Raw genomic sequence first — 24,999 nt, forward strand, 5'->3', positions numbered from 1 at the left:
TGCTTTCTAAACGGCCTCAATCGGAGCTTGTTCTTATTCATGTTGTTACTCTTAACTACTTCCCTCTTCTAAATGATGCCTATAATCAATTTCGTCACCGTATCTTCTCTAATGTGACACCAACACCCTATCGTAGACATCCGTATCAGGGGCGTCTAGGACCTGGATAGCATCGGGATGAAACAGCCCATGCAAAACCGAACAGTAAAAACAAAAAAAAAACTTGTGTTTTTTGCATACTTGTTTGTTACTTTGGGTTAGTCGTTTTGGGGGTCGAGAGTTTCAACACGTGTGAGGGGATGTGTGCGTACATTAAAATTTATATAGATCGTGAGAAAGTGAAGTAATTTCATCTTAGATCCCAAAGAGATTTTCAATGCTTTCTAAACGGCCTCAATCGGAGCTTGTTCTTATTCATGTTGTTACTCTTAACTACTTCCCTCTTCTAGATGATGCCTATAATCAATTTTGTCAACGTATCTTCTCTAATGTGACACCAACACCCTATCGTAGACATCCGTATCAGGGGCGTCTAGGACCTGGATAGCATCGGGATGAAACAGCCCATGCAAAACCAAACAGTAAAAACAAAAAAAAAACTTGTGTTTTTTGCATACTTGTTTGTTACTTTGGGTTAGTCGTTTTGGGGGTCGAGAGTTTCAACACGTGTGAGGGGATGTGTGCGTACATTAAAATTTATATAGATCGTGAGAAAGTGAAGTAATTTCATCTTAGATCCCAAAGAGATTTTCAATGCTTTCTAAACGGCCTCAATCAGAGCTTGTTCTTATTCATGTTGTTACTCTTAACTACTTCCCTCTTCTAGATGATGCCTATACTCAATTTCGTCACCGTATCTTCTCTAATGTGACACCAACACCCTATCGTAGACATCCGTATTAGGGGCGTCTAGGACCTGGATAGCATCGGGATGAAATAGCCCATGCAAAACCGAACAGTAAAAACAAAAAAAACTTGTGTTTTTTGCATACTTGTTTGTTACTTTGGGTTAGTCGTTTTGGGGGTCAAGAGTTTCAACACGTGTGAGGGGATGTGTGCGTACATTAAAATTCATATAGATCGTGAGAAAGTGAAGTAATTTCATCTTAGATCCCAAAGAGATTTTCAATGCTTTCTAAACGGCCTCAATCGGAGCTTGTTCTTATTCATGTTGTTACTCTTAACTACTTCCCTCTTCTAGATGATGCCTATAATCAATTTCGTCACCGTATCTTCTCTAATGTGACACCAACACCCTATCGTAGACATCCGTATCAGGGGCGTCTAGGACCTGGATAGCATCGGGATGAAACAGCCCATGCAAAACCGAACAGTAAAAACAAAAAACAAACTTGTGTTTTTTGCATACTTGTTTGTTACTTTGGGTTAGTCGTTTTGGGGGTCGAGAGTTTCAACACGTGTGAGGGGATGTGTGCGTACATTAAAATTTATATAGATCGTGAGAAAGTGAAGTAATTTCATCTTAGATCCCAAAGAGATTTTCAATGCTTTCTAAACGGCCTCAATCGGAGCTTGTTCTTATTCATGTTGTTACTCTTAACTACTTCCCTCTTCTAGATGATGCCTATACTCAATTTCGTCACCGTATCTTCTCTAATGTGACACCAACACCCTATCGTAGACATCCGTATCAGGGGCGTCTAGGACCTGGATAGCATCGGGATGAAATAGCCCATGCAAAACCGAACAAGAAAAACAAAAAAACTTGTGTTTTTTGCATACTTGTTTGTTACTTTGGGTTAGTCGTTTTGGGGTCAAGAGTTTCAACACGTGTGAGGGGATGTGTGCGTACATTAAAATTTATATAGATCGTGAGAAAGTGAAGTAATTTCATCTTAGATCCCAAAGAGATTTTCAATGCTTTCTAAACGGCCTCAATCGGAGCTTGTTCTTATTCATGTTGTTACTCTTAACTACTTCCCTCTTCTAAATGATGCCTATAATCAATTTCGTCACCGTATCTTCTCTAATGTGACACCAACACCCTATCGTAGACATCCGTATCAGGGGCGTCTAGGACCTGGATAGCATCGGGATGAAACAGCCCATGCAAAACCCAAAAAGAAAAAAAAAAAAAAACTTGTGTTTTTTGCATACTTGTTTGTTACTTTGGGTTAGTCGTTTTGGGGGTCGAGAGTTTCAACACGTGTGAGGGGATGTGTGCGTACATTAAAATTTATATAGATCGTGAGAAAGTGAAGTAATTTCATCTTAGATCCCAAAGAGATTTTCAATGCTTTCTAAACGGCCTCAATCGGAGCTTGTTCTTATTCATGTTGTTACTCTTAACTACTTCCCTCTTCTAGATGATGCCTATAATCAATTTTGTCAACGTATCTTCTCTAATGTGACACCAACACCCTATCGTAGACATCCGTATCAGGGGCGTCTAGGACCTGGATAGCATCGGGATGAAACAGCCCATGCAAAACCAAACACTAAAAACAAAAAAAAAACTTGTGTTTTTTGCATACTTGTTTGTTACTTTGGGTTAGTCGTTTTGGGGGTCGAGAGTTTCAACACGTGTGAGGGGATGTGTGCGTACATTAAAATTTATATAGATCGTGAGAAAGTGAAGTAATTTCATCTTAGATCCCAAAGAAATTTTCAATGCTTTCTAAACGGCCTCAATCAGAGCTTGTTCTTATTCATGTTGTTACTCTTAACTACTTCCCTCTTCTAGATGATGCCTATACTCAATTTCGTCACCGTATCTTCTCTAATGTGACACCAACACCCTATCGTAGACATCCGTATTAGGGGCGTCTAGGACCTGGATAGCATCGGGATGAAATAGCCCATGCAAAACCGAACAAGAAAAACAAAAAACTTGTGTTTTTTGCATACTTGTTTGTTACTTTGGGTTAGTCGTTTTGGGGGTCAAGAGTTTCAACACGTGTGAGGGGATGTGTGCGTACATTAAAATTCATATAGATCGTGAGAAAGTGAAGTAATTTCATCTTAGATCCCAAAGAGATTTTCAATGCTTTCTAAACGGCCTCAATCGGAGCTTGTTCTTATTCATGTTGTTACTCTTAACTACTTCCCTCTTCTAGATGATGCCTATAATCAATTTCGTCACCGTATCTTCTCTAATGTGACACCAACACCCTATCGTAGACATCCGTATCAGGGGCGTCTAGGACCTGGATAGCATCGGGATGAAACAGCCCATGCAAAACCGAACAGAAAAAACAAAAAAAACTTGTGTTTTTTGCATACTTGTTTGTTACTTTGGGTTAGTCGTTTTGGGGGTCGAGAGTTTCAACACGTGTGAGGGGATGTGTGCGTACATTAAAATTTATATAGATCGTGAGAAAGTGAAGTAATTTCATCTTAGATCCCAAAGAGATTTTCAATGCTTTCTAAACGGCCTCAATCGGAGCTTGTTCTTATTCATGTTGTTACTCTTAACTACTTCCCTCTTCTAGATGATGCCTATACTCAATTTCGTCACCGTATCTTCTCTAATGTGACACCAACACCCTATCGTAGACATCCGTATCAGGGGCGTCTAGGACCTGGATAGCATCCGGATGAAATAGCCCATGCAAAACCGAACAAGAAACAAAAAAAACTTGTGTTTTTTGCATACTTGTTTGTTACTTTGGGTTAGTCGTTTTGGGGGTCAAGAGTTTCAACACGTGTGAGGGGATGTGTGCGTAAATTAAAATTTATATAGATCGTGAGAAAGTGAAGTAATTTCATCTTAGATCCCAAAGAGATTTTCAATGCTTTCTAAACGGCCTCAATCGGAGCTTGTTCTTATTCATGTTGTTACTCTTAACTACTTCCCTCTTCTAGATGATGCCTATAATCAATTTCGTCAACGTATCTTCTCTAATGTGACACCAACACCCTATCGTAGACATCCGTATCAGGGGCGTCTAGGACCTGGATAGCATCGGGATGAAACAGCCCATGCAAAACCGAACAGTAAAAACAAAAAAAAAACTTGTGTTTTTTGCATACTTGTTTGTTACTTTGGGTTAGTCGTTTTGGGGTCGAGAGTTTCAACACGTGTGAGGGGATGTGTGCGTACATTAAAATTTATATAGATCGTGAGAAAGTGAAGTAATTTCATCTTAGATCCCAAAGAGATTTTCAATGCTTTCTAAACGTCCTCAATCGGAGCTTGTTCTTATTCATGTTGTTACTCTTAACTACTTCCCTCTTCTAGATGATGCCTATACTCAATTTCGTCACCGTATCTTCTCTAATGTGACACCAACACCCTATCGTAGACATCCGTATCAGGGGCGTCTAGGACCTGGATAGCATCGGGATGAAATAGCCCATGCAAAACCGAACAAGAAAAACAAAAAAACTTGTGTTTTTTGCATACTTGTTTGTTACTTTGGGTTAGTCGTTTTGGGGGTCGAGAGTTTCAACACGTGTGAGGGGATGTGTGCATACATTAAAATTTATATAGATCATGAGAAAGTGAAGTAATTTCATCTTAGATCCCAAAGAGATTTTCAATGCTTTCTAAACGGCCTCAATCGGAGCTTGTTCTTATTCATGTTGTTACTCTTAACTACTTCCCTCTTCTAGATGATGCCTATAATCAATTTCGTCACCGTATCTTCTCTAATGTGACACCAACACCCTATCGTAGACATCCGTATCGGGCGTCTAGGACCTGGATAGCATCGGGATGAAACAGCCCATGCAAAACCGAACAAGAAAACAAAAAAAAAACTTGTGTTTTTTGCATACTTGTTTGTTACTTTGGGTTAGTCGTTTTGGGGGTCGAGAGTTTCAACACGTGTGAGGGGATGTGTGCGTACATTAAAATTTATATAGATCGTGAGAAAGTGAAGTAATTTCATCTTAGATCCCAAAGAGATTTTCAATGCTTTCTAAACGGCCTCAATCGGAGCTTGTTCTTATTCATGTTGTTACTCTTAACTACTTCCCTCTTCTAGATGATGCCTATACTCAATTTCGTCACCGTATCTTCTCTAATGTGACACCAACACCCTATCGTAGACATCCGTATCAGGGGCGTCTAGGACCTGGATAGCATCGGGATGAAATAGCCCATGCAAAACCGAAAACGAAAAAAAAACAAAAAACTTGTGTTTTTTGCATACTTGTTTGTTACTTTGGGTTAGTCGTTTTGGGGGTCAAGAGTTTCAACACGTGTGAGGGGATGTGTGCGTACATTAAAATTTATATAGATCGTGAGAAAGTGAAGTAATTTCATCTTAGATCCCAAAGAGATTTTCAATGCTTTCTAAACGGCCTCAATCGGAGCTTGTTCTTATTCATGTTGTTACTCTTAACTACTTCCCTCTTCTAAATGATGCCTATAATCAATTTCGTCACCGTATCTTCTCTAATGTGACACCAACACCCTATCGTAGACATCCGTATCAGGGGCGTCTAGGACCTGGATAGCATCGGGATGAAACAGCCCATGCAAAACCGAACAGTAAAAACAAAAAAAAAACTTGTGTTTTTTGCATACTTGTTTGTTACTTTGGGTTAGTCGTTTTGGGGGTCGAGAGTTTCAACACGTGTGAGGGGATGTGTGCGTACATTAAAATTTATATAGATCGTGAGAAAGTGAAGTAATTTCATCTTAGATCCCAAAGAGATTTTCAATGCTTTCTAAACGGCCTCAATCGGAGCTTGTTCTTATTCATGTTGTTACTCTTAACTACTTCCCTCTTCTAGATGATGCCTATACTCAATTTCGTCACCGTATCTTCTCTAATGTGACACCAACACCCTATCGTAGACATCCATATCGGGCGTCTAGGACCTGGATAGCATCGGGATGAAATAGCCCATGCAAAACCGAACAAGAAAAACAAAAAAAACTTGTGTTTTTTGCATACTTGTTTGTTACTTTGGGTTAGTCGTTTTGGGGGTCAAGAGTTTCAACACGTGTGCGGGGATGTGTGCGTACATTAAAATTTATATAGATCGTGAGAAAGTGAAGTAATTTCATCTTAGATCCCAAAGAGATTTTCAATGCTTTCTAAACGGCCTCAATCGGAGCTTGTTCTTATTCATGTTGTTACTCTTAACTACTTCCCTCTTCTAGATGATGCCTATAATCAATTTCGTCACCGTATCTTCTCTAATGTGACACCAACACCCTATCGTAGACATCCGTATCAGGGGCGTCTAGGACCTGGATAGCATCGGGATGAAACAGCCCATGCAACACCGACCCGGATATTGAAAAAAAAACTTGGGTTTTTTGCATACTTGTTTGTTACTTTGGGTTAGTCGTTTTGGGGGTCGAGAGTTTCAACACGTGTGAGGGGATGTGTGCGTACATTAAAATTTATATAGATCGTGAGAAAGTGAAGTAATTTCATCTTAGATCCCAAAGAGATTTTCAATGCTTTCTAAACGGCCTCAATCGGAGCTTGTTCTTATTCATGTTGTTACTCTTAACTACTTCCCTCTTCTAGATGATGCCTATACTCAATTTCGTCACCGTATCTTCTCTAATGTGACACCAACACCCTATCGTAGACATCCGTATCAGGGGCGTCTAGGACCTGGATAGCATCGGGATGAAATAGCCCATGCAAAACCGAACAGTAAAAACAAAAAAAACTTGTGTTTTTTGCATACTTGTTTGTTACTTTGGGTTAGTCGTTTTGGGGGTCGAGAGTTTCAACACGTGTGAGGGGATGTGTGCGTACATTAAAATTTATATAGATCATGAGAAACTGAAGTAATTTCATCTTAGATCCCAAAGAGATTTTCAATGCTTTCTAAACGGCCTCAATCGGAGCTTGTTCTTATTCATGTTGTTACTCTTAACTACTTCCCTCTTCTAGATGATGCCTATAATCAATTTCGTCACGGTATCTTCTCTAATGTGACACCAACACCCTATCGTAGACATCCGTATCGGGCGTCTAGGACCTGGATAGCAACGGGATGTAATATCCCATTCAAAACCGAACCTTAAAAACAAAAAAAACTTGTGTTTTTTGCATACTTGTTTGTTACTTTGGGTTAGTCGTTTTGGGGGTCGAGAGTTTCAACACGTGTGAGGGGATGTGTGCGTACATTAAAATTTATATAGATCGTGAGAAAGTGAAGTAATTTCATCTTAGATCCCAAAGAGATTTTCAATGCTTTCTAAACGGCCTCAATCGGAGCTTGTTCTCATTCATGTTGTTACTCTTAACTACTTCCCTCTTCTAGATGATGCCTATAATCAATTTCGTCACCGTATCTTCTCTAATGTGACACCAACACCCTATCATAGACATCCGTATCAGGGGCGTCTAGGACCTGGATAGCATCGGGATGAAATTGCCCATGCAAAACCGAACAGTAAAAACAAAAAAAAAAACTTGTGTTTTTTTGCATACTTGTTTGTTACTTTGGGTTAGTCGTTTTGGGGGTCGAGAGTTTCAACACGTGTGAGGGGATGTGTGCGTACATTAAAATTTATATAGATCGTGAGAAAGTGAAGTAATTTCATCTTAGATCCCAAAGAGATTTTCAATGCTTTCTAAACGGCCTCAATCGGAGCTTGTTCTTATTCATGTTGTTACTCTTAACTACTTCCCTCTTCTAGATGATGCCTATAATCAATTTCGTCACCGTATCTTCTCTAATGTGACACCAACACCCTATCGTAGACATCCGTATCAGGAGCGTCTAGGACCTGGATAGCATCGGGATGAAACAGCCCATGCAAAACCGAACAGTAAAAACAAAAAAAAAACTTGTGTTTTTTGCATACTTGTTTGTTACTTTGGGTTAGTCGTTTTGGGGGTCGAGAGTTTCAACACGTGTGAGGGGATGTGTGCGTACATTAAAATTTATATAGATCGTGAGAAAGTGAAGTAATTTCATCTTAGATCCCAAAGAGATTTTCAATGCTTTCTAAACGGCCTCAATCGGAGCTTGTTCTTATTCATGTTGTTACTCTTAACTACTTCCCTCTTCTAGATGATGCCTATACTCAATTTCGTCACCGTATCTTCTCTAATGTGACACCAACACCCTATCATAGACATCCGTATCAGGGGCGTCTAGGACCTGGATAGCATCGGGATGAAATAGCCCATGCAAAACCGAACAGTAAAAACAAAAAAAAACTTGTGTTTTTTGCATACTTGTTTGTTACTTTGGGTTAGTCGTTTTGGGGGTCAAGAGTTTCAACACGTGTGAGGGGATGTGTGCGTACATTAAAATTTATATAGATCGTGAGAAAGTGAAGTAATTTCATCTTAGATCCCAAAGAGATTTTCAATGCTTTCTAAACGGCCTCAATCGGAGCTTGTTCTTATTCATGTTGTTACTCTTAACTACTTCCCTCTTCTAGATGATGCCTATAATCAATTTCGTCAACGTATCTTCTCTAATGTGACACCAACACCCTATCGTAGACATCCGTATCAGGGGCGTCTAGGACCTGGATAGCATCGGGATGAAACAGCCCATGCAAAACTGAACAGTAAAAACAAACAAAAAACTTGTGTTTTTTGCATACTTGTTTGTTACTTTGGGTTAGTCGTTTTGGGGGTCGAGAGTTTCAACACGTGTGAGGGGATGTGTGCGTACATTAAAATTTATATAGATCATGAGAAAGTGAAGTAATTTCATCTTAGATCCCAAAGAGATTTTCAATGCTTTCTAAACGGCCTCAATCGGAGCTTGTTCTTATTCATGTTGTTACTCTTAACTACTTCCCTCTTCTAGATGATGCCTATACTCAATTTCGTCACCGTATCTTCTCTAATGTGACACCAACACCCTATCGTAGACATCCGTATCGTGGGCGTCTAGGACCCGGATAGCATCGGGATGAAATAGCCTATGCAAAACCGAACAGGAAAAACAAAAAAAACTTGTGTTTTTTGCATACTTGTTTGTTACTTTGGGTTAGTCGTTTTGGGGTCGAGAGTTTCAACACGTGTGAGGGGATGTGTGCGTACATTAAAATTTATATAGATCATGAGAAAGTGAAGTAATTTCATCTTAGATCCCAAAGAGATTTTCAATGCTTTCTAAACGGCCTCAATCGGAGCTTGTTCTTATTCATGTTGTTACTCTTAACTACTTCCCTCTTCTAGATGATGCCTATAATCAATTTCGTCCGTATCTTCTCTAATGTGACACCAACACCCTATCATAGACATCCGTATTAGGGCGTCTAGGACCTGGATAGCATCGGGATGAAATAGCCCATGCAAAACCGAACAAGAAAAACAAAAAAAAACTTGTGTTTTTTGCATACTTGTTTGTTACTTTGGGTTTGTCGTTTTGGGGTCGAGAGTTTCAACACGTGTGAGGGGATGTGTGCGTACATTAAAATTTATATAGATCGTGAGAAAGTGAAGTAATTTCATCTTAGATCCCAAAGAGATTTTCAATGCTTTCTAAACGGCCTCAATCGGAGCTTGTTCTTATTCATGTTGTTACTCTTAACTACTTCCCTCTTCTAGATGATGCCTATAATCAATTTCGTCACCGTATCTTCTCTAATGTGACACCAACACCCTATCGTAGACATCCGTATCAGGGGCGTCTAGGACCTGGATAGCATCGGGATGAAATAGCCCATGCAAAACCGAACAGTAAAAACAAAAAAAACTTGTGTTTTTTGCATACTTGTTTGTTACTTTGGGTTAGTCGTTTTGGGGGTCGAGAGTTTCAACACGTGTGAGGGGATGTGTGCGTACATTAAAATTTATATAGATCGTGAGAAAGTGAAGTAATTTCATCTTAGATCCCAAAGAGATTTTCAATGCTTTCTAAACGGCCTCAATCGGAGCTTGTTCTTATTCATGTTGTTACTCTTAACTACTTCCTTCTTCTAGATGATGCCTATAAGACCTGGATAGCATCGGGATGAAATAGCCCATGCAAAACCGAACAGTAAAAACAAAAAAAACTTGTGTTTTTTGCATACTTGTTTGTTACTTTGGGTTAGTCGTTTTGGGGGTCGAGAGTTTCAACACGTGTGAGGGGATGTGTGCGTACATTAAAATTTATATAGATCGTGAGAAAGTGAAGTAATTTCATCTTAGATCCCAAAGAGATTTTCAATGCTTTCTAAACGGCCTCAATCGGAGCTTGTTCTTATTCATGTTGTTACTCTTAACTACTTTCCTCTTCTAGATGATGCCTATAATCAATTTCGTCACCGTATCTTCTCTAATGTGACACCAACACCCTATCGTAGACATCCGTATCAGGGGCGTCTAGGACCTGGATAGCATCGGGATGAAATAGCCCATGCAAAACCGAACAGTAAAAGCAAAAAAAAACTTGTGTTTTTTGCATACTTGTTTGTTACTTTGGGTTAGTCGTTTTGGGGGTCGAGAGTTTCAACACGTGTGAGGGGATGTGTGCGTACATTAAAATTTATATAGATCGTGAGAAAGTGAAGTAATTTCATCTTAGATCCCAAAGAGATTTTCAATGCTTTCTAAACGGCCTCAATCGGAGGTTGTTCTTATTCGTGTTGTTACTCTTAACTACTTCCCTCTTCTAGATGATGCCTATAATCAATTTCGTCACCGTATCTTCTCTAATGTGACACCAACACCCTATCGTAGACATCCGTATCAGGGGCGTCTAGGACCTGGATAGCATCGGGATGAAATAGCTGTGACGCCCCGGAACCGGTATCATGAGGATTCCAGCGATCCCGCCGAAATCCGCACGATATCGATTCTGAGACGCCCTCCGACACGACGTGCGCGACGAATCACACACGTGATGCCAGATGAATTAACACGAGCGGTAACATTACAACAGGATTACAATAGAGCCCACAAGATACATATATTACAACAACGACTCCAACGAGTCAAGATACAAATATACAATACAAAGATCCAAATCATACAAAAGATCAAATACGTCCGAGTACGGACAAGATACAAATTGGACTAAGAGTCCTGAAGATAACCAGTGGCGTCCATAACCCTGCCCAGGCCAAGCCGGAAGGGTAATCTAGCTAACGTTGTCATCTCGTACCTGTCAAAGTCGGGCCATCGGTTGCCGACAAAAGGGAGGAAGCAAAAGAGAAAGAGGAAAGGCGAGAGTAAGTACCAAGGAACGAACTCCGACACGTACTTAGCGAGACTAGAAATGGCTATGCTCGCCGGGCGAGTATAAATATATATCGCCTGGGGCTATATGGTAGGTTTAGCGGCAGCAAAACTATAACCAATAGAGACACGCTACAACATCCGTCTAATCAGAGAAGATAAGAGAGCGCACAAGATAACAGATAAATACTACACAAACATAACCCAACCAAATACACATATCCCCTTCAACAATTGCGAAGAGGCAATGTAAAAGGCACTCAACGGTGGACAAGTTTTATTAGGTATCTGTTGTAGTAATGCTATATTACTACGCAAGTTATTAACAGATTATTAGCAACAAGATAACGGTGTAAGTTGTTATATGATCAAGCTATACAATTCCAAGTCGTCCATAACCGCGGACACGGCTTATCGATAAGATGTACACCCTGCAGGGGTTGCCCAAATGTAACCATACGCATGCTCGAACCCACTTACTACAGGTGGAGTCTCACATCAAGACCGTTCCCAATGCAAGAGAAAGTTTAATGGGAGCCACCCAACTAAGCTACCCGTGACGAAGTTCGGCCGTACTCCGATACGGACCCAGAGGTTTGCGACGGCTTCCAAGGCGGGCACTAACGACCGGCCAAGGATAAGGAGTCCCGCGTTATGAGTACAGTACAGAATAAAACACCCGAAGGCAACAGGAAGTAAATCGTGCATCGTGCATATGGGCAAATAAATCCAAGGTTGTGGCTCCCAAATAAACAGACTCGAGGAAAGGTAGTGGGTGATGGGGGTCCCACTCCCCCACGTACGGGTAGAGCGCTCAATCTCGGAATAGATAACAAGAACTCGGGTCCTAGGGGACATTAGCAAGTCAAAGTTCCGATGCTTTCGCAAAGGGGCTCACAGATGCCTCTGCTTACAATTTTAGTTGTTAACAATTAAGTAAAACATGTGTATCTCCAACAACTGATATAGCATGTGATAACCTACCAACAACCCAACATATCCCGATAACAGATCGAGATCTATACCTAATAATAAAAGCAAAAGGGTTTCTCCCTCGGTCGTTCGTCCAACTTTCTATTAGACGATTTTGCCCTCCCACTAAATCGCATAATACAGCACATTGACACGGTACCGGTTCGTTCTGTTTTTCTCTCTTCCCTCCCGCACGGAAAACGCTCGCCGCCTGACCGCGCCTCGGCCGTCGCCTCCGCGCGCTGCTGTCTTTCGGCGACGTCGGCTACCCGCGCTTCCCTCACATCCCCAACATCGCCCGAATCACCGCCCCACATCCTTGCCGCCGCGTCTTCATCTTTTACCGGTGCTCCACCGCAGATGGCAGCGGCATCCATGGCGGCAGGGGCTGGGTTACAGTGTGGAACTGCCGACTTCTCGACGCCCAAGGTACGGATCTGGTGTCCCCGCTGCTTCGGGAGCCTCATGGTGCAGCGCGTCATCTGCACTCCCCTCTCTAGGCCAAGATCTCCCATTGGATGTAGGGGCCGATAGATCCGGTCCCCGGGAGACGCAGAAGAAACAGAGAGAGAAAAGAGAGATTGGATGCATAGCAAGTGCGACAAGGAGATTTGGAGGAATTCCATTCATTTTTTAGTCTACTTATGCCGCTGCACATGGAGGTTCGCCGCCCTGGTGCTTTAGAAGCGCTCTCCTGCTGCTCTTTTATTCTTGATTAAGCTGATGCTCTAAGGCCATCAGGAAAAAATGCATTATCTCCAACTCTCGCCGATGAAGGAATTGTCGTCCTGGATTCCCAGCTCCAGCGCCACCTCACCTGCAACGGTAGTTTGGGCATAGCTAGCGCCCACTTCACCACGGATTTGCCCCTACAATTTCTCCTTTTTCAAGTGGATCTGACACTGCCTAAATGTAAATGGACCAAGCAGGCGTATGCAAATTGACCAAAGGAGCAGCAATGAGGTGTTGTTAAGACTTGAGCCGATCGACATGGTAGTTAATTAAATTATCACCAAGCGCTGCCGAGTTTGAGAACAACACTAAGAACAAAAAACTGGGGATTTTTGTCTGGTCATAATCTACTACAAGTGTATACTTTTAGTCAAAAGTCAACATCTTTAAAGTTTATTTAATTTTATACACGGATACATGAACATATACTATACCAAATTCATATCAAGAGATTCAGCATACACACGATATTTTTATCGTGTATTCACAAAGCGTTGAATTTTGACTAAAAAATATACGCCTTGTTTTATGAAACGGAGGTACTGCTAATATATATCTTGACTCAAATTTTGTACTCAAATGATTGTAGATAATAATGGAAGATTAAATTATTACGTGTCAAAGTGATGATGTTATTTCAACTTGCAAGTGTGTAACTAATATATTCATATAAGCATATGCATCAAAGGGAAAAATGGAGGTGTAAAATATGTGCTCGTGAGGGGATGAGAAAGAAAGCATCACTATTACCCAAAATTTAGCTCAGGGATTTCTTTAAAGAAATATAATAATATAATATAATGATCGCATTAACTATCTACCATGAATTGGCCTTCCAAGTGGAAGAAATCATACTCATCTTCCTCCGAGAGTCCGTCGTGGGAAGAGAGGCTCCCTTGCTCCCTCGCCTGGAGCAACCACGAGGTGACACCATGGTGATCCAGAGGTTGTCGGAGCGGCGGACAAACAATAGTTGTGCAGAGTGCGAGTTAACTATCATGGTGGTGGCGCAAAATAGCTTGTTTTTCATCCATTAGAATGTTTTGTGATTTTTGTGACAAGGCAATAACGGCCCCATGCTATTTTGATTCGACTACCATATGAATCTTTAAAAATTAATGGGTTGTTTATTTTTTTTTATGTGCCGTCGTAGCAACGCACGGGTTTTGTCCTAGTAAACAACAGAGCCTAAACACGCCTACGACTCGCAAGGCTCAAACATCAAGCAACGGCTATGGGTAAGGAATGATACATATAGGATTATTATGGTACACAAGTGGATAGGACACGTGACTCGATAAAGAATCGCAACATAAGGATAGCAGTGCGAGGGAGAGAGTAAATAGGTGAAGAGAGAGGGCTCGCCTGTAGAAAGCTGCAGAAGAACTTGTCGGAGAACTCGTCGTATCTCACATCACCACTTCGCGTTCCTATCCGGGAAGAAGCAAATGCTACAACAAACAACGGATGCAAATCTTACAACTACGGATAAAGAAGATCCAGCATGATCAAGATGACATGTATGACATGGCAGAGATGGTGCAATGCATCTTATCCACATTAAGCGGGATCGGAACCCGGGCAAACAATAACGGTTGAAGTTGCATTTTCTACCGGCAAATTTAAGTGTTGATTAGCATGGAATAGCATGGCAGGGGTGCGCTACATCAAAATTAAATGGAGCGGGGAAACCTTAGGTGGATATCCGAAATACTCCACATATATGTTAGGTATACATGCACAACTATCAACGCGCGTCATGATGCGAGATGCAAACAGATGAATGGATGGCATATTCATGTTCAGTGCATTTTTCTGATCAAAAACCATATATAACACTTCTCATTTCGAGTTATAGTTTAATAGATATGATTTTAACAGGATATACATATTTTCTGGAATTTTCAGAAAAAGGAAACATGAAGGGGGACGAACTGGGCCGGACCTGAGGTGAGATGGCGGCGGATAGCTTCTGGTTGCGCGCGGGCGATAGACTACACCGGATCAGACTGGGCTGAGGCCCATGGAACGCCAGCTCTGAGCAGAGAAGAAATGGCAAAAAGTTGGGTTAAATAGCAGCCCATGGAAATTGAACTCGGGATCTGCTGGATACAGGATGACATGGCTAACCAATGAATTGCTGCATCAGATGTTGATTAGGAAGTAGTGTACGTCGTTTTGTCCCAAAACAAAACGGAGATCTGAGACGGGAAAAAGGCCATGCCTGAGCTCCAGTCGAGCATGGATCTCGCGATGTAGAGCGAACAACGACACAAGAGCGGGCGCGTTCGACGCATAAGATGAAGGGGAATCGGCCAACGATGAACTTGGAGCCGGGGAACCACCATAGCAACGCCGACGGGAACATCTGCGATGAAACTCGGCGGTCAACGCCGGCAAATCGGTAGGAAGGAAGAAATTGAACGTGGAGTGGCCCGGGAGGAAGCTTATCTCACCAGGAAGGACGTGGAGGAGTTGGTGAGGCCGGAGGAGGTCGGACGGCGACGGATTTCTCACCGGAGCGCGCCGGGCATGGCGGGGGAACGGCGAACGTGTGTTCGATTGAGAGCCTCTTGGAGCGATTCCTTGCACCAGAAGGTAGAGCTCGACGATGCGGTTCTCTGGGTACTCTCAGTTTGGCGAGGGGCGGCCGGAGATGGCGGGGCGATGGCGAGGCAGTGGTGGTGTGCATGCTCGTTTCCTCACAGAGAACAGAGAAAGGGAAACGAACAAGGGAAAAGAAAATGGTGGCGGCCTGAGAGGGGAAGGAGAGGAGGGTTGGTGGAGGCTAGGGTTTTCCAGGCCGAAAGATAAAGGAGGGAGTGGTTGAGGTGGGGTGCTCGGTGGAGGGGAGACCACAGACTCCACCCACGCCATTATCGTGAAGGAGAAGACGACAAGGAGGAGAAAACCTTTCTCCTCGAAGGGGTACGAGCCGAGTTGAAGATGGGCTCGGGCCTGAAGGGAAAGAAGGAGGCAGGCCGCCAAGGTGGATCTAGGTGGGCTGCGGGGAGATGGGCCAAGGAAGAAGGGAGCCCAGGGGATAGAGGGAAGGGTTTTCTTTTTATTTTTAAAACTCTTTCTCTTTTTATTTTAAAACTGTTTTGCAAACTGATTTTTAAACCATTGAAATAGAGATTAAATTTGAATACAGAGGTGGAGAAAAGAGATAAAATAATAGACAAAGATTTATAGCAAAAATAAATATAGTTTTGTTTTAGGGTTTTGTTAAATGAAAGACCAGGAGAGGTTTTATTAAAACCATATGAGATGAAAAAGAAAATAGTTTAGGGTTTATAAAATAATTTTTATTTGTTAAAAACATGGATGTGATGATGCATGATGCATGATGATGCACAAAAGAAAGAGCACAAACAATCTAATAGGGGTACTACCCTGAGCCGTTACAATCGACACCACTAACAAGGGATCGCGCCCCGAGATCCCACCTCAAGGTACGGGGGAGAGAGGTGAACTATCGGATCTTCTTGCGCCATGCTGACATTCACATGTACCTGGCGTGGGACCTTCTTCTGGCGAAGTGTTGATCTTCTCGACACCACTAACAAGAGTTCTTGCTCCACATAGATCGGCGACACCACTAACAAGAAGTCGTTGTTCCGCTGTTGATGATGCGCTTCCATCGGGATCCTCCGAAGATCGGACCTAATAGGAGAGGGGAAAAGATCGTCCACCCACGTCGAAATCTAAGACTCAGAGAATTCAGATAAGAAAGAGGACTCAAAACTCGCACAGGTAAGGAGAGAAAGAATAGAGGTAAGGAGAAAATCAGAGCTATTCAGAACTATCCAACGAATTTCGAAAATAGGTTTTGACACTAGACACAACAACGTCTGTTGGCAAGGTTATCCTAGAGGCTGGACTAGTGGGGTACCGTCAACCTGAGCTCTGATACCAACTTGTGACGCCCCGGAACCGGTATCCTGAGGATTCCAGCGATCCCGCCGAAATCCGCACGATATCGATTCTGAGACGCCCTCCGACACGACGTGCGCGACGAATCACACACGTGATGCCAGATGAATTAACACGAGCGGTAACATTACAACAGGATTACAATAGAGCCCACAAGATACATATATTACAACAACGACTCCAACGAGTCAAGATACAAATATACAATACAAAGATCCAAATCATACAAAAGATCAAATACGTCCGAGTACGGACAAGATACAAATTGGACTAAGAGTCCTGAAGATAACCAGTGGCGTCCATAACCCTGCCCAGGCCAAGCCGGAAGGGTAATCTTGCTAACGTTGTCATCTCGTACCTGTCAAAGTCGGGCCATCGGTTGCCGACAAAAGGGAGGAAGCAAAAGAGAAAGAGGAAAGGCGAGAGTAAGTACCAAGGAACGAACTCCGACACGTACTTAGCGAGACTAGAAATGGCTATGCTCGCCGGGCGAGTATAAATATATATCGCCTGGGGCTATATGGTAGGTTTAGCGGCAGCAAAACTATAACCAATAGAGACACGCTACAACATCCGTCTAATCAGAGAAGATAAGAGAGCGCACAAGATAACAGATAAATACTACACAAACATAACCTAACCAAATACACATATCCCCTTCAACAATTGCGAAGAGGCAATGTAAAAGGCACTCAACGGTGGACAAGTTTTATTAGGTATCGGTTGTAGTAATGCTATATTACTACGCAAGTTATTAACAGATTATTAGCAACAAGATAACGGTGTAAGTTGTTCTATGATCACGCTATACAATTCCAAGTCGTCCATAACCGCGGACACGGCTTATCGATAAGATGTACACCCTGCAGGGGTTGCCCAAATGTAACCATACGCATGCTCGAAACCACTTACTACAGGTGGAGTCTCACATCAAGACTGTTCCCAATGCAAGAGAAAGTTTAATGGGAGCCACCCAACTAAGCTACCCGTGACGAAGTTCGGCCGTACTCCGATACGGACCCAGAGGTTTGCGACGGCTTCCAAGGCGGGCACTAACGACCGGCCAAGGATAAGGAGTCCCGCGTTATGAGTACAGTACAGAATAAAACACCCGAAGGCAACAGGAAGTAAATCGTGCATCGTGCATATGGGCAAATAAAACCAAGGTTGTGGCTCCCAAATAAACAGACTCGAGGAAAGGTAGTGGGTGATGGGGGTCCCACTCCCCCACGTATGGGTAGAGCGCTCAATCTCGGAACAGATAACAAGAACTCGGGTCCTAGGGGACATTAGCAAGTCAAAGTTCCGATGCTTTTGCAAAGGGGCTCACAGATGCCTCTGCTTACAATTTTAGTTGTTAACAATTAAGTAAAACATGTGTATCTCCAACAACTGATATAGCATGTGATAACCTCCCAACAACCCAACATATCCCGATAACAGATCGAGATAAACAACAGAGCCTAAACACGCCTACGACTCGCAAGGCTCAAACATCAAGCAACGGCTATGGGTAAGGAATGATACATATAGGATTATTATGGTACACAAGTGGATAGGACACGTGACTCGATAAAGAATCGCAACATAAGGATAGCAGTGCGAGGGAGAGAGTAAATAGGTGAAGAGAGAGGGCTCGCCTGTAGAAAGCTGCAGAAGAACTTGTCGGAGAACTCGTCGTATCTCACATCACCACTTCGCGATCCTATCCGGGAAGAAGCAAATGCTACAACAAACAACGGATGCAAATCTTACAACTATGGATAAAGAAGATCCAGCATGATCAAGATGACATGTATGACATGGCAGAGATGGTGCAATGCATCTTATCCACATTAAGCGGGATCGGAACCCGGGCAAACAATAACGGTTGAAGTTGCATTTTCTACCGGCAAATTTAAGTGTTAATTAGCATGGAATAGCATGGTAGGGGTGTGCTACATCAAAATTAAATGGAGCGGGGAAACCTTAGGTGGATATCCGAAATACTCCACATATATGTTAGGTATACATGCACAACTATCAACGCGCGTCATGATGCGAGATGCAAACTGATGAATGGATGGCATATTCATGTTCAGTGCATTTTTCTGATCAAAAACCATACATAACACTTCTCATTTCGAGTTATAGTTTAATAGATATGATTTTAACAGGATATACATATTTTCTGGAATTTTCAGAAAAAGGAAACATGAAGGGGGACGAACTGGGCCGGACCTGAGGTGAGATGGCGGCGGATAGCTTCTGGTTGCGCGCGGGCGATAGACTACACCGGATCGGTGAAATTTGAGGCCCATGGAACGCATGACTACGAGCAGAGAAGAAATGGCAAAAAGTTGGGTTAAATAGCAGCCCATGGAAATTGAACTCGGGATCTGCTGGATACAGGATGACATGGCTAACCAATGAATTGCTGCATCAGATGTTGATTAGGAAGTAGTGTACGTCGTTTTGTCCCAAAACAAAACGGAGATCTGAGACGGGAAAAAGGCCATGCCTGAGCTCCAGTCGAGCATGGATCTCGCGATGTAGAGCGAACAACGACACAAGAGCGGGCGCGTTCGACGCAGAAGATGAAGGGGAATCGGCCAACGATGAACTTGGAGCCGGGGAACCACCATAGCAATGCCGACGGGAACATCTGCGACGAAAATCGGCGGTCAACGCCGGCAAATCGGTAGGAAGGAAGAAATTGAACGTGGAGTGGCCCGGGAGGAAGCTTATCTCACCAGGAAGGACGTGGAGGAGTTGGTGAGGCCGGAGGAGGTCGGACGGCGACGGATTTCTCGCCGGAGCGCGCCGGGCATGGCGGGGGAACGGCGAACGTGTGTTCGATTGAGAGCCTCTTGGAGCGATTCCTTGCACCAGAAGGTAGAGCTCGACGATGCGGTTCTCTGGGTACTCTCAGTTTGGCGAGGGGCGGCCGGAGATGGCGGGGCGATGGCGAGGCAGTGGTGGTGTGCATGCTCGTTTCCTCACAGAGAACAGAGAAAGGGAAACGAACAAGGGAAAAGAAAATGGTGGCGGCCTGAGAGGGGAAGGAGAGGAGGGTTGGTGGAGGCTAGGGTTTTCCAGGCCGAAAGATAAAGGAGGGAGTGGTTGAGGTGGGGTGCTCCGTGGAGGGGAGACCACAGACTCCACCCACGCCATTATCGTGAAGGAGAAGACGACAAGGAGGAGAAAACCTTTCTCCTCGAAGGGGTACGGGCCGAGTTGAAGATGGGCTCGGGCCTGAAGGGAAAGAAGGAGGCAGGCCGCCAAGGTGGATCTAGGTGGGCTGCAGGGAGATGGGCCAAGGAAGAAGGGAGCCCAGGGGATAGAGGGAAGGGTTTTCTTTTTATTTTTAAAACTCTTTCTCTTTTTATTTTAAAACTGTTTTGCAAACTGATTTTTAAACCATTGAAATAGAGATTAAATTTGAATACAGAGGTGGAGAAAAGAGATAAAATAATAGACAAAGATTTATAGCAAAAATAAATATAGTTTTGTTTTAGGGTTTTGTTAAATGAAAGACCAGGAGAGGTTTTATTAAAACCATATGAGATGAAAAAGAAAATAGTTTAGGGTCTATAAAATAATTTTTATTTGTTAAAAACATGGATGTGATGATGCATGATGCATGATGATGCACAAAAGAAAGAGCACAAACAATCTAATAGGGGTACTACCCTGAGCCGTTACAATAGCCCATGCAAAACCGAACAGTAAAAACAAAAAAAAACTTGTGTTTTTTGCATACTTGTTTGTTACTTTGGGTTAGTCGTTTTGGGGGTCGAGAGTTTCAACACGTGTGAGGGGATGTGTGCGTACATTAAAATTTATATAGATCGTGAGAAAGTGAAGTAATTTCATCTTAGATCCCAAAGAGATTTTCAATGCTTTCTAAACGGCCTCAATCGGAGCTTGTTCTTATTCATGTTGTTACTCTTAACTACTTCCCTCTTCTAGATGATGCCTATAATCAATTTTGTCACCGTATCTTCTCTAATGTGACACCAACACCCTATCGTAGACATCCGTATCAGGGGCGTCTAGGACCTGGATAGCATCGGGATGAAATAGCCCATGCAAAACCGAACAGTAAAAACAAAAAAAACTTGTGTTTTTTGCATACTTGTTTGTTACTTTGGGTTAGTCGTTTTGGGGGTCGAGAGTTTCAACACGTGTGAGGGGATGTGTGTGTACATTAAAATTTATATAGATCGTGAGAAAGTGAAGTAATTTCATCTTAGATCCCAAAGAGATTTTCAATGCTTTCTAAACGGCCTCAATCGGAGCTTGTTCTTATTCATGTTGTTACTCTTAACTACTTCCCTCTTCTAGATGATGCCTATAATCAATTTCGTCACCGTATCTTCTCTAATGTGACACCAACACCCAATCGTAGACATCCGTATCAGGGGCGTCTAGGACCTGGATAGCATCGGGATGAAATAGCCCATGCAAAACCGAACAGTAAAAACAAAAAAACTTGTGTTTTTTGCATACTTGTTTGTTACTTTGGGTTAGTCGTTTTGGGGGTCGAGAGTTTCAACACGTGTGAGGGGATGTGTGTGTACATTAAAATTTATATAGATCGTGAGAAAGTGAAGTAATTTCATCTTAGATCCCAAAGAGATTTTCAATGCTTTCTAAACGGCCTCAATCGGAGCTTGTTCTTATTCATGTTGTTACTCTTAACTACTTCCCTCTTCTAGATGATGCCTATAATCAATTTCGTCACCGTATCTTCTCTAATGTGACACCAACACCCTATCGTAGACATCCGTATCTGGGGCGTCTAGGACCTGGATAGCATCGGGATGAAATAGCCCATGCAAAACCGAACAGTAAAAACAAAAAACTTGTGTTTTTTGCATACTTGTTTGTTACTTTGGGTTAGTCGTTTTGGGGGTCGAGAGTTTCAACACGTGTGAGGGGATGTGTGCGTACATTAAAATTTATATAGATCGTGAGAAAGTGAAGTAATTTCATCTTAGATCCCAAAGAGATTTTCAATGCTTTCTAAACGGCCTCAATCGGAGCTTGTTCTTATTCATGTTGTTACTCTTAACTACTTCCCTCTTCTAGATGATGCCTATAATCAATTTCGTCACCGTATCTTCTCTAATGTGACACCAACACCCTATCGTAGACATCCGTATCAGGGGTGTCTAGGACCTGGACAGCATCGGGATGAAATAGCCCATGCAAAACCGAACAGTAAAAACAAAAAAAACTTGTGTTTTTTGCATACTTGTTTGTTACTTTGGGTTAGTCGTTTTGGGGGTCGAGAGTTTCAACACGTGTGAGGGGATGTGTGCGTAAACTAAAATTTATATAGATCGTGAGAAAGTGAAGTAATTTCATCTTAGATCCCAAAGAGATTTTCAATGCTTTCTAAACGGCCTCAATCGGAGCTTGTTCTTATTCATGTTGTTACTCTTAACTACTTCCCTCTTCTAGATGATGCCTATAATCAATTTCATCACCGGATCTTCTCTAATGTGACAACAACACCCTATCGTAGACATCCGTATCTGGGGCGTCTAGGACCTGGATAGCATCGGGATGAAATAGCCCATGCAAAACCGAACAGTAAAAACAAAAAAAAAACTTGTGTTTTTTGCATACTTGTTTGTTACTTTGGGTTAGTCGTTTTGGGGGTCGAGAGTTTCAACACGTGTGAGGGGATGTGTGCGTACATTAAAATTTATATAGATCGTGAGAAAGTGAAGTAATTTCATCTTAGATCCCAAAGAGATTTTCAATGCTTTCTAAACGGCCTCAATCGGAGCTTGTTCTTATTCATGTTGTTACTCTTAACTACTTCCCTCTTCTAGATGATGCCTATAATCAATTTCGTCACCATATCTTCTCTAATGTGACACCAACACCCTATCGTAGACATCCGTATCAGGGGCGTCTAGGACCTGGATAGCATCGGGATGAAATAGCCCATGCAAAACCGAAAAGTAAAAACAAAAAAAAAACTTGTGTTTTTTGCATACTTGTTTGTTACTTTGGGTTAGTCGTTTTGGGGGTCGAGAGTTTCAACACATGTGAGGGGATGTGTGCGTACATTAAAATTTATATAGATCGTGAGAAAGTGAAGTAATTTCATCTTAGATCCCAAAGAGATTTTCAATGCTTTCTAAACGGCCTCAATCGGAGCTTGTTCTTATTCATGTTGTTACTCTTAACTACTTCCCTCTTCTAGATGATGCCTATAATCAATTTCGTCACCGTATCTTCTCTAATGTGACACCAACACCCTATCGTAGACATCCGTATCTGGGGCGTCTAGGACCTGGATAGCATCGGGATGAAATAGCCCATGCAAAACCGAACAGTAAAAACAAAAACAACTTGTGTTTTTTGCATACTTGTTTGTTACTTTGGGTTAGTCGTTTTGGGGGTCGAGAGTTTCAACACGTGTGAGGGGATGTGTGCGTACATTAAAATTTATATAGATCGTGAGAAAGTGAAATAATTTCATCTTAGATCCCAAAGAGATTTTCAATGCTTTCTAAACGGCCTCAATCGGAGCTTGTTCTTATTCATGTTGTTACTCTTAACTACTTCCCTCTTTTAGATGATGCCTATAATCAATTTCGTCACCGTATCTTCTCTAATGTGACACCAACACCCTATCGTAGACATCCGTATCTAGGGCGTCTAGGACCTGGATAGCATCGGGATGAAATAGCCCATGCAAAACCGAACAGTAAAAACAAAAAAAACTTGTTTTTTTGCATACTTGTTTGTTACTTTGGGTTAGTCATTTTGGGGGTCGAGAGTTTCAACACGTGTGAGGGGATGTGTGCGTACACTAAAATTTATATAGATCGTGAGAAAGTGAAGTAATTTCATCTTAGATCCCAAAGAGATTTTCAATGCTTTCTAAACGGCCTCAATCGGAGCTTGTTCTTATTCATGTTGTTACTCTTAACTACTTCCCTCTTCTAGATGATGCCTATAATCAATTTCGTCACCGTATCTTCTCTAATGTGACACCAACACCCTATCGTAGACATCCGTATCAGGGGCGTCTAGGACACAAAAGCATCGGGATGAAATAGCCCATGCAAAACCGAACAGTAAAAACAAAAAAAAACTTGTGTTTTTTGCATACTTGTTTGTTACTTTGGGTTAGTCATTTTGGGGGTCGAGAGTTTCAACACGTGTGAGGGGATGTGTGCGTACATTAAAATTTATATAGATCGTGAGAAAGTGAAGTAATTTCATCTTAGATCCCAAAGAGATTTTCAATGCTTTCTAAACGGCCTCAATCGGAGCTTGTTCTTATTCATGTTGTTACTCTTAACTACTTCTCTCTTCTAGATGATGCCTATAATCAATTTCATCACCGTATCTTCTCTAATGTGACACCAACACCCTATCGTAGACATCCATATCAGGGGCGTCTAGGACCTGGATAGCATCGGGATGAAATAGCCCATGCAAAACCGAACAGTAAAAACAAAAAAACTTGTGTTTTTTGCATACTTGTTTGTTACTTTGGGTTAGTCGTTTTGGGGGTCGAGAGTTTCAACACATGTGAGGGGATGTGTGCGTACATTAAAATTTATATAGATCGTGAGAAAGTGAAGTAATTTCATCTTAGATCCCAAAGAGATTTTCAATGCTTTCTAAACGGCCTCAATCGGAGCTTGTTCTTATTCATGTTGTTACACTTAACTACTTCCTTCTTCTAGATGATGCCTATAAGACCTGGATAGCATCGGGATGAAATAGCCCATGCAAAACCGAACAGTAAAAACAAAAAAAACTTGTGTTTTTTGCATACTTGTTTGTTACTTTGGGTTAGTCGTTTTGGGGGTCGAGAGTTTCAACACGTGTGAGGGGATGTGTGCGTACATTAAAATTTATATAGATCGTGAGAAAGTGAAGTAATTTCATCTTAGATCCCAAAGAGATTTTCAATGCTTTCTAAACGGCCTCAATCGGAGCTTGTTCTTATTCATGTTGTTACTCTTAACTACTTCCCTCTTCTAGATGATGCCTATAATCAATTTCGTCACCGTATCTTCTCTAATGTGACACCAACACCCTATCGTAGACATCCGTATCAGGGGCGTCTAGGACCTGGATAGCATCAGGATGAAATAGCCCATGCAAAACCGAACAGTAAAAACAAAAAAAAACTTGTGTTTTTTGCATACTTGTTTGTTACTTTGGGTTAGTCGTTTTGGGGGTCGAGAGTTTCAACACGTGTGAGGGGATGTGTGCGTACATTAAAATTTATATAGATCGTGAGAAAGTGAAGTAATTTCATCTTAGATCC

General features: G+C 42.2%; 1 long non-coding RNA gene across 1 annotated transcript; it reads right to left on the reverse strand.

Annotated features, from left to right (window-relative positions):
- Positions 1-10,781: 10,781 nt before the first annotated feature.
- LOC127322764 (uncharacterized) lies at positions 10,782-15,628 on the reverse strand. Its single transcript, XR_007865101.2, has 4 exons — positions 15,230-15,628; positions 14,904-15,141; positions 14,719-14,810; positions 10,782-14,224 (listed from the first exon to the last, which is right to left on the reverse strand). It is a non-coding gene; the product is annotated as an uncharacterized lncRNA (long non-coding RNA).
- Between the last annotated feature and the right edge of the window lie 9,371 nt (positions 15,629-24,999).

This window comes from Lolium perenne, unplaced genomic scaffold (genome assembly GCF_019359855.2).
Source record: "Lolium perenne isolate Kyuss_39 unplaced genomic scaffold, Kyuss_2.0 unplaced45, whole genome shotgun sequence".
In the NCBI taxonomy this organism is placed as follows: domain Eukaryota; kingdom Viridiplantae; phylum Streptophyta; class Magnoliopsida; order Poales; family Poaceae; genus Lolium; species Lolium perenne.